The sequence below is a fragment of the Chenopodium album genome, chromosome 2 (genome assembly GCF_948465745.1).
Source record: "Chenopodium album chromosome 2, dcCheAlbu1.1, whole genome shotgun sequence".
Classification (NCBI taxonomy): Eukaryota; Viridiplantae; Streptophyta; class Magnoliopsida; order Caryophyllales; family Amaranthaceae; genus Chenopodium; species Chenopodium album.
In genome coordinates, this window is record NC_137835.1 from 21,909,241 (window position 1) to 21,920,831 (window position 11,591).

The window sequence follows — 11,591 nt, forward strand, 5'->3', positions numbered from 1 at the left end:
CGCATTAAATATATTTTAGATAATGCCCATCCAAGGGGAGTGTTACAAAATATATTCTATGTGGATGTTCATTATCATTTGTAACTCCCTAGTATTATGCCACCCATTGTAACCCCCATATGTAATTACCTCTATTGTAACCCCCGCTTAAATGGAATCTTAATTTCCATGAAGGTTACATACTTACATTATGTATATATATATAGCATGGACAAATCAAAGGATAGACAATACAATTACCATCTACATCTCTCTCTAATCTTCTCCCTTTTCCCCTTATTTTATAATACATAATAATAATTATAATCAATAATCATGTTAAAGCATAATAGCAAGATCCTAAGCATGATACTAACAAGATTAAAAACAAACCCTAGCATGTCACTAAACATCAAAGATCAAATATTTAACCCTAACATGATACTAACATGAATATAGGAAAGAAAATAGGAAGCATCGCAGGACACACAATTGTCATATTTGATATTAAAGTTACCCTAAACATGATATACTAGGAAGATCAACACACCCTAACATGACACTAGGAATCATAATGATAACCTAAACATGATTTTTATATCTAACAATGTAAACAATTAAAGCACTTACTTGGTTGGCTTGTACCTCTTTCTAATAACAAAATACACGCATTAGTAACTTCAAGGAAAATAATAATCAAACAATTAAATTAAATAATTGAAAGAGAGATTTGGGACCAAACCCTCAGAAATTAAAACCTTTCACGTCTAGGGCGAAGGCAACTTCGAATTTGGCTAGGTGCTTCTAAATCTTGTGAATGCGGAATTTTGTATGGAAAGCTAGAGAGAGAAGAGAATTCTTAAAAAAACTAGAGAGAATAAGTAAGAAAACTAGAGAACATATGATATTTGATGATTGTTGACGATGAAAAATGGAGGTTTTAGGAGGCTATTTATAGAGAAAATCAGCCAAACGGATAGTCAGAGTTTCGACGAGAATAAAACAGGTTAGCGCCAGACGCTGAACATTAGCGCCAGGCGCTAATCCCTGTCGTTAGGCGCTAACAATTATTTTCACGCGTTTTCTTAATTTCGATAGAATTTAGCCGTACATAAGGGCAAAATCGTATTTTCCTTAAAAACACTCTTTTATTCTGATTAAAACTCCAAAAAGTCAACCAAAGTCAATTTATCAATGCTAATTGAATTAGGAATGAAAAGAACCTTTTAGAAGAATCTAGAAGACTAAAATCAATTCTAATTGCATTAGGAATGATAAATCCATATTAGGCCATCCTCTAGATCATTGGGCCGCATATAAGGATCAAACCGGGCCCAGTTTGGTAATTTGGCCATAACTTCCTCATTATTCATCGGAATTGGGCTTATAATATATCGTTGGAAAGGTCTTTTCAAGCCCCATACAACTACACCATTATTGGACCGATATCATGGACCAATATGCACGTTTTTAATAAATAGGTTAAGAAAAGAAATATTTTCATAAACGGAAAGATGAGATATTTTAATAAAAACATCCTCATCACTATACTTTTCACACTTTCGCTTCGTTTGATAATCAAATGACATGAAAGGTATTCATCAATGGGTTTGGTTTTTGGGAGACACATTTGGGTGTCTATAGAAGCCCCCACTTTGACTGAGTTTGGTGAAACGCAAGTTTCGAAAACAAAAGTCAAAGTATCGATAGGGACGGAGAATGATTTAGAACATTCTGCGATCCTAAATCACTCTTGTAACGCCGATACCTGAAAACTAGCGTTAGTTAAACAGATAAAAGTGTTAAGAAACGCGTATCTTGCACCATCGAGCACACGTCTCTGAAGGTAACCGATTTGTTGGTACATTTGTCGTGACAACCTTCCACAAGCTAGGGAACACCATCTTGCTGTTTGTTTTGACGATCTTTTGCAAGCTAGAGAATACCGCCTGAAGACTGCTACGCCTGTAACTGCCTCCAATTCCGCCGTGAAAGTCTTCGAAAAGACCACTGCTTGTTGATCCTTAATGCTACTTGAATTTTGCTGTTGATGCTTTTGGTGATGACAATCCTCTTTTCTTTGGGAATAGTTTCCAACACAACTCTTGTATGATGTATGAAAATCCGATTTAGGGAAAGTTGTCAATACCACGTAACAATCCATCCTTGGAAATATTGCTACGATGAAGCGACAATCCGTATCTCGGAAGATTTGCCAAAATCCAATTTTGGGAATAGTTGCCAATGCTTCGTAACAATCTTGGGATATAACTCTTGAAAGCAATCCACCTTGGAAATCTGCCAATGCTATGCGACAATCTTTTTATGAAAATATTGCCACAATTGACAATCCGTGTCTTGGAACACTTGCCAAAAAAGAGCCGATTGACAATCCACTTCGGGAAAATTTTCCACTTGCTGAAATGAATGACAATCCACGTTGAGGAACTTTTGCCGAAATTTATGATGAGTAGAGACCTACGACAATCCTTTGGGAAATTTTGCCATAGGGAACTGGGTGTATGACAATCCAATCTCGGAAAACTTGCCAAAGATCCATGAATGTATGACAATCCGAACTTGGAAAAACTTGCCAAACAAAGAAGGAGCACGAGAATCCTCCACGCTTGGAAACTTTGCCAGGGATGACAATCCAATCTTGGAAAAATTATCATTTGAAGAAGATGCGCGACAATCCATATTTTGGAAATATTGTTAGTTGGAGATGACAATCCAATCTTGGAAAAATTGTCGTATAAGTGATGCGCTTGCTTTTGAACCGATTCCTTGGTGTTTGTAATGAGCCAATGCGTAGGCGCTTAAGCTAAGTGAGACGCTTTTTTGTCAGGTCAATCACTTACTACGATTGTAATCGAGCCGACTACTAACCATGTCAATTTGGTTATAGGGGCTAACTGGCGTACCAAGGAACCCGAAATTGCTGTATGAAGTCGAAATAACCATTCTGATAGGCTTCGAGCTGTGTCGTTGCTGAAATATCGCTGGCGCCAGGAATTGGCTCTTTCGCCAGACGCTGGGATCTAGCGCCAAGCGCTGAATTTTGTCGTCAGACGACATATGTTGTCGCCAGGCAATAGCCTTGTCGTCTGGCGGTGGAGTCGGGTCTTCCCTATCCCGCTCTTGCTGCCGTTGTTGCTTGGTTTTGCTCCGAACTTTGAGCTTTGTCGTTTCCTTTCAACCAAATCCGCTCAAATATTTTGTAAATTAAAGCTCTTCATCTCTAATTTACTGATCCATGTAACTCCTCTTATCTTGGAGGAACCTCCTGTGTCATATTCGCGGTTTTTTTGAAAAAAAAAATCGGGAATGTCCTCGCCTGCTGGGATGCACCTGCATTTATATCTTTGACCATAGGACTTTTCTTATCTTTCTTTAGGGTTGACCTAAGGTTTAATGTCGCTTGACTCATTAACTTGACATGACTCATGGTATAAACTTGACTCACTGTGATTGACTCGAGGTTGACTCGATTCAAAGCGTTTGACACATGTGTTAGACTCAAATCAAGGTGATATGACACGACATAACTCGACGTATACATGACTCGTGTGTGCATTGTAATGTGATCGTGCGACTCGAAAAATGCAAAAAGGCAAAAATTTTCCGTCATTTTTGTGGAGGGTACCGACTTTCTCCCGAAAAAGAAAGACACAAAAAAAACCAAATTTTTTGAAGGTGCATGTTGAATGAGCTTAATATGTTAATGTTGTCTCTCATAGTACAAGTATTGTAACATCTTAGACTATCCTAGTTGACTCGGTAATGAAAGTATTTAGGTAAGGCATGGAGGCTAAGCACTTCATACTTCGATGTAATGATGATTATGATTGAAGAGTGATTTTGTTATGACGAAGTATGCTTCAATGTTGTGTTAAGATTTCATGACAAAGGGTTCCTAAGGGAAGGACTATTTGGTCATGTATCTGTGATGTGTGTGATAGTGATTCTAAAGTTAGGCCGTAAGGGCTAAGTGTGTGGAAATATATTATTTTTTAAAAGAGTCAAATGGTGGTGACTCTTAGGCTAGGTAAGCTAATGATGTAAGGATCAAGCCCCCAAGTCTAGCTCTAAGTGAATAGAGATGAGCATTGGAGATCCCTTGATATGACCATGATGTGTGAATGTGAATGTGAATATGAATGCATGTTTATTACGGCCGCACCTCGATGTGAGGTTGCCTACGTATCCGTTAGGAATCAGGGCCGAACGTAGCTCTAGCCGAACCTCGCACAAGTGTGTGTATACCTCAAAAAGGTCTTTTAAGGGTTGTAACGTGGTTAGGCTAAAGGTTGAAGAAGAAGGGGATAAAGGCTTAACACCCTAGATAAGCCCCCAAGGTGTGCAACTTTGCTTTTGGATATTTGTGTTTTCATGCTTGAGGCTTCTTACTCTTTTTTTGCTTTATTTATCTTTGCTCTCTTCCTCTTTTTTTTTTTTTTTTTTTTTTTTTTTTTTTTTTTTTTTTTTTTTTTTTTTTGCTTTTGCATTTTTTTTTTTATTTTTATAAGTGTGGGCAATCCCGATCATGCGGTCTATCACTCACTTGACATTCATGTTTCTCAGGCACGGTACCGAGCACTCGATAAGAGACGCAATCTGAGACGTGTTCATATCAAAGACATGTTCATGTCAAAGAAATTGGAACACTTGCCCTTTTGTACACTTTTATTATTATTATTATTTTTTTTTATTTTTTGCTATTTTAATCATTTGAAGTCACTCAAGCCTTTTGAAGTTACATAAGTTACACACCATCCCATTCCAAGGTTGGGTAGATGTAGGTTGAAAAATGAAAGGTTTATCGTTAGACGAGGCTCAAAGTGGATTATCAAGAAAGGATTGTAAATTAGAAAGGTGAAAGGCAATATGATGTGGCTACAAGGGGTGCCTCAAATCATTGGTATACCTTGTGCTTAGTTTGACAATGTTTTTTTTTTTTTTTTTTTTTTTTTTTTTTAATGCAGTGTAATGAAATGATTATATGCAAGGAAATAAATACTCACTTTATTAAAAGGGAAAAAGAAAGATTCTACAAAATTAATCTAAGGGAAAAGAAAGGTGCCTATGCTAGACTTATTGGGGGGAAAGGGTAAATAAAAAAAGAAATAGAAAAAAGAGGTCATGAAATCTCGTCGTTGAAGCTCGCCTCTGTCTTGTGTCGTTTGCTTCATCATCACCCAATCTTCTCGTTAGGTAGAGGCAATGGGATCTTATTTGCTTCTATGAGTTCTTGAATGAGATTTTGAAACCTGTAGCATTCATCAGTAGTATGACCGCGCCCTCGATGGTACTTGCAATAAGAGTTGGGATTCCATCTTGAAGATCGATTTTCTGGCGTTGGATCCTCGGTAGGGCCAATAGTTTTGATTAATCCTCGATCGTAAAGACGGTCGAAAGCAACATCGTAGGTCATTCCAATGGGTGTGAGTTCTCTCCTAGGTTTCTTTTTATATCCTTGATTGTCCATGGCTAAGACAGCGTTATGGTCAAAGGTAATAACATTATTACTAGAGTGGGCGTTTTCGGAAGAAGAAGGGTTGTCGTTCTTCTTTCCTTTCCATCCACCGTGGTTACTATTGTTAGTAGCTTTTTTCTTTGCGAGGTCATCTTCGATTTCACTTCCGATGTCATAAACGGCTTTGAAATTATTCAAATTATGTTGATATTTTAAATGATTCGAATACTTCTCTTGGATATTCTTGATAAACGTCCTCACAGATTCATTTTCGGAGGGCACCTCAATCATCTTAGCGGAAGTTTCCCTCCACTTATTGAAGAAAGAAGTAAATCCTTCATTCTCTTTTTGTCTTAGCATTTCAAGTTGTCTATAATCGGTTTCGACTTGAATGTTACACTTGTATCTATCAATGAAAGCGTTTACTATCGATTCCCAGGTAGAGGTTTTCTCTTTGTCAAGAGAAAAGAACCATTGTTGACAAACAGTTTCAAGTGATAGAGAAAATATAGAGGGAAACACTTTCTTATCAATACCCTTAATACTCATCATTATTGTTTCAAAAGCTCTTAGATGAAAATAAGGGTTGTCAGTTGCCTTGAATTTCGGGATGTCGTTGGCATTGAACTTCTGCGGAAGAAGCTCCTTGTCCACCGAGACCCCTTGTGAACTAATTCCTTGAAATTTGTAGTCACTAGATAGCTTGCTCAAGCTTTCTTGCATGAGGTCCATATGTTGTTGCTTCATAGGGTCATTGATTTTGAGGGTTAAAGCCTTCAACGCCTCATTCACGGTAGTCAATTGATTCCTAAGTTCGTTGACTTCTTCTTGAGTTGCCATTATCTTCTTAGCTTTCCTCTTTTGAAAAATTGATTTATCAAAAAGTAAGACTTGAACAAAGGTATTGTCCTTGATTAATCGCCCTTCTCTCCTTGACCAAGTACTGTGGAAAGGGAAATTAGGGATATCGACTGTTAATTATTTGACTCAAACTCTATTCAACATGCAAAGATGAAAGAAGGTAGGAATAATGAAGGTTGTGATATGGAGGAAGATGATGTATATGGAAAGATGATTTAAATGGAGATATATGAAAAAATTAGAAATAGAATGTACCCCCAACTCAAATGACGGAAAAAACCGACTCATGCATGAACCTAAGACATGGTCATGGTATGAAAAGAATATGTACAAAGTGTGTGCTAATACTAGTGAGTGTAGTGAGCTTAGGTGACATGTTAAGACTCGTGTCATGGCCATGTGACTAGACTATGTGACTACACTCAAGCAAAGACTAAGTTAAGACCTCACATATATGCATGAAATTGGACAGGTTTTGGTATTTTAGTCATAACTTTTGATCTGTGACTCTGATTGAGATGAAACCAGCGCCAAATTAAAGATAAAACTCGGGGCTACAGATCCATAGGCTGTACAAGTCGTAGTTCTTCCTAGAAATCCGGCTTTGACCAAACCAAGTTGACATTTGTGCAGTATACGAGAATAAAAATCCGGGTTGACTTAAAGGAACTATGACTCGATTTTAGGTATATTTTTTTAGCTAAAATTAATTAATTAAACAAAGTCCTTTAGTCATTAATTAGTTTATTTAGTCTTAGCACAAGTTAAACAAACGGTTAGGAAAAACACATAGAGTATGCACAACAAAGAATGCACAGGTAGTCAAGTAGTCACAACATGATGCAATGAGTTTGCAACCTAACCATGACTCTAGTTCTCTAAAGTACGGGATATGGGTTAGTCAAAGAGGGTCCATGGTTAATTTTCCGGATGCACCACGCAGAAGCCTAACCGTGAAGGGTTGGCGCGAGTGGATGGGACACCGCGAGTTTAGAAAAACTCGCTTCCATGGTTTGGTGAATTCAACATTCTCGGATATACCCTTTGTTGCACAGAGCGTTCAATCAGGTAGACGGAGCATGAATTCCCAGAGGGTTATGTCCATATGTAGAACACATATGGGTTTCAGAAAAGTGAGAAAAACTCAATCAGGAAGTAGGATCGAGCAAACAGTACTAAAAACTGGTTAAAATTAGAACGCATATTTCTGGCTCGGTATTGGAAGAACTTGGCGCCAGCGAACAGAGGCCGGCGCCAACGATTTGGATTTGGCGCCTGGCGACAGAAGCTGTCGCCTGGGGCCAGAGTCAAATCAGTGGCGCTAGACTCTATTTTTCTGACGCTAGTTCCTACATGCCTCAACAGCTTTCCGTGCTCAATAAAATTTTCCAGCTTCGCGCAACATTATTTCGATTCTAGTTGTGAAAGATATTCCTCAAATTTCCTACTTATAAAAATCCTATGTTTTAACTCATTACAGATGGTCTTTCCAATGAGATTTTTTTATGCATATGACAATAATGTTAATTAAAATTACACACATGAAATACTTAGAACTTTCAAGTCTCATCCACTCATTCTAAATCATTGCAGAAATAAATTTCAAGAATTAAAATAGAATTCCTCCCCAGTGGAGTCGCTAAAAACTGTAGGGAATATTTCAAGCATTAACCCAAACTTGAACCCCACTGTGATCATACACTTAAGCATGGTGGCGTCCAAAGGGAAAGAAGATAGAGCAAAAGAGTCGCCAACAAGTTTTAGGAACTTGTAAACCGTTCACGAGGTGACGGTTACACCCCTTAATGATCCAGGAGATCGTCAACTCCAATAGGTATGGAACCATGACTGGTAGTTCAGGGATGAAGGTACAAATCCAACCTAAAAGAGATTGAACCTGCCCTAATAATAGGCCTCTACTTTATTCTGATCGTATTCATGTGCGCTTTCTGACTAACATGCAATCGTTAGGATTTAACCCTAAACCTGTTTAATCTATGTTGGTTGAATATTAATGCACAAATAAAACTATTATCGGCGATCACTTGAATTATAATCATATTAACCCTAAATAAGATTATTAATTATCTTATTAAGCGTGATTAATGCACAAATCAAAACACCCTAACATGACACTAGGAATTATAATAACAACCTTGACATGATTTCTATATCATAATATCAATAAATCAATTAAAGCACTTACTTGGTTGCCTCGTACCTCTTTCTAATAACAAAATACACACGTTAGTAACTTCAAGGAAAATAATAAACAAACAATTCAATTAAGTAATTGAAGGAGAGATTTGGGACCAAACCCTCAGAAATATTAAACCTTTCACGTCTAGGGCGAAGGCAACTTCGAATTATGCTAGGTGTGTCTAGTGCTAATGTATGAGGAATTGTGTTTGTAAAAGGGTTGGTTTAGAAAGACGGAGAGAATAAGCTTTAGCTTAGGAGGGAAGAGAATTAGAGAGAATAAGAATTGATGATGGAAAACGGAGGTTTTAGGAGGCTATTTATAGAGAAAATCAGCTAAACGGATAGAAAAACGAATCAGAGTTTCGACGAGAATTAAATTCGATTAGCGCCAGACGCTGGTCGTTAGCGTTAGGCGCTGAAGGTTAGCGCCAGGCGCAAATGCTTGTCGTCAGGCGCTAATAATCAGTTTCACGCATTTTTGTTTTTATCATATCTTTTGATTTGGAAGTCCAAATAAGGCATAGAATATGTCTTTGGAAATCTATTGAAGTCTACTTTCCTACCCAATTAGAATCAGAGTAAAATCTTTTGTAGATAAAAAGATATGGCCGAAATAGTGGAAGGTATCAGTTTTGGATAGAGTTTCATATCTCATTTATATCTTTTTCGTTATAGCTCGGATTTAATATTATAATATATCATTGGAAAGATAGTTTCAAGATCTATCCAACCATATAAAATTTGGATAAATATTATGAGGCACGAAAATAAAATATGACTGTCTTTGAAAATCTTTTAATTCGAATAGAATTAGGATTTAAGAAAAAGGAAAGTTTTAAAAAAAGGAAAGTTTTTATTTAACTCCAATTCTTTAATCTTATCTTTTCAAAAAGGATAATTAAGATCTTTTAGAAACTTATAGAAGCTTCTAATTAATCCTAATTAGTTTAGGAATAGGATTAAACCTTTGGACCCTCCACATGATCATTGGGTCGTAGGTAAAATCCGGTTTGGGCCCAGTTTAGTATTTTGGCCATAACTTCCTCATTATTCATCGGAATTGGACTTATAATATATCGTTGGAAAGGTCTTTTCAATCCCCATACAACTACACCATTGTTGGACCCATATCATGGACCAAACTAAACTGGAATGCACGTTTTTCATAAATAGGGTAAGAAAAGAAATATTTTCAAAAACAGAAAGAAGAGATATTTTAATAAAAACATCCTCATCACTACAATTTTTACACTTTCGCTTCGTTCGATAATCAAATGACATGAAAGGTATTCATCAATGGGTTTGGTTTTGGGGAGACACATTTGGGAATACCGCCTGAAGACTGCTACGCCTGTAACTGCCTCCAATTCCGTCGTGAAAGTCTTGAATCGTACGTTTTTTTTTTTCCAGATTTGGCTCATGGAGCGTTTGCGAATTGTTGATCAGCCTCAAAACCTTGAGGCTAATGGAGTAAAGACATTCCCCTGACGTCGAATCCTTTATAAGCATAAGAATGAAGAGGAATGGACGTCGTTATTCTGTCATGGAGTTCCTAACATACGGTTTGTGATTCCTTGGTGGAACATAAATAGTATGATTAGGAATAGTCTCAATTGCCCTTACAATGAGGCTTTTAGGCCTATCTAGTACTACTTATATTTTTCCTTGTAGGGTGATGAGACAATACGGGATGAGGCAAAATATTCCTCCGCAAGATTGTGATGCCCCTAAAGATGTGACTTTTAAACCCGAAAGGATTGCTCGTTGGATGGAATATTTGTTAAGTCTTCCTAAATGGGTAATACAAAATCCTCCTGCGAGTATCACATTATCTTCCTTTTACAAGGCTTGGATGAATGTGGCGGATAAGGGTGAATTAAACAAGGCTTGATCTCAACTTCAAGCCTCTACCGCTCTCAATCCACCTAAGGCTTTGATGTATTCAACCACTACTACTCCTCCTAGTGGTCAAAACAAAGGAGTGAGAAGAAAGTTAGACTTCTCATCCCCTAAGGCTCTTTCAAAGGAAACAAAAAGAAAGGCTCCTTCCAAACCCGCGCTACAAGGTGTGAAAATTAAAGATCCTTCACCAAATACTCACAAGAAAGCTCCAATAGTCAAAGGGTAAGGAAAATAGGTTGCAAAGGCCCCAATCCCAAAATTGAAAAACAATGTTTGGGTGAAAAAGAAGAGTGTAGGGGAAAGCTCCAAGGTTGCTGAAAATGCTGCGATGGAAACTACTCCTCCATCATCTGTGAAAATCGAGGACATTGTAAAACCTTAGAGTGTTACACAATTTTATCATTAGATTTTTTGTTTTTTTTTTCCGTTTACTATCTAGTTCAATAATGTTTCTCTTTTGAATTTTGAATGAAATAAAATGAGCTTTATATTTTTATATTTTGATATGACCGAATCATAGAGATTGCCTACGTATCCGCATTATGAAATCAGGTCTTTGCGTAGTTCTAATTTTTTTTTGTGTTTTTTTTTTATTTTATTTTTTCTTTAATCTCTTAGATAGATATTAAATGAAAAAATTAATCAAACCTTGTTTAAAAGAATTAAATCAAAATTAATTTTATTTTCCGAGTATAAGTTATATTTAAGAAACACCCCTTTTTTTTAATCGTAAGTAGAAATCGCAACTTCATTCAAACGCAAAAAAAATCGGGTTCGCAGTTCGTCATCAGGTGGCGCACGCAACTATTCCAGTTGCGCGCCCGACACCTGTGCTAAGAAATGTCTCAAAAAAAAATTTCTTTTTTTTTTAAAAAATTGTATTATTACCCCCCCAAGTGTGAAGATTATTTCGTAATGTTCGAAAAAATTTGAACACTTAGAACGGTTTATTATTTCTAACTTACCCCCCAAGTGTTATGTATTTTACCGTGTTATTCGGTAAAATGCATAACACTTAGAATATTTCAAATGAATGCTAATTAAAGTTGGTTGTATGAGTGAACGAGTTTTATCCGAATTTCATATGTAATATTTCTTAAGGCGATCAATGTTTATTAATTAGCGAATTTCATCTCCTCCAATATCCATTAATCTAACGACTCCTCCTGAT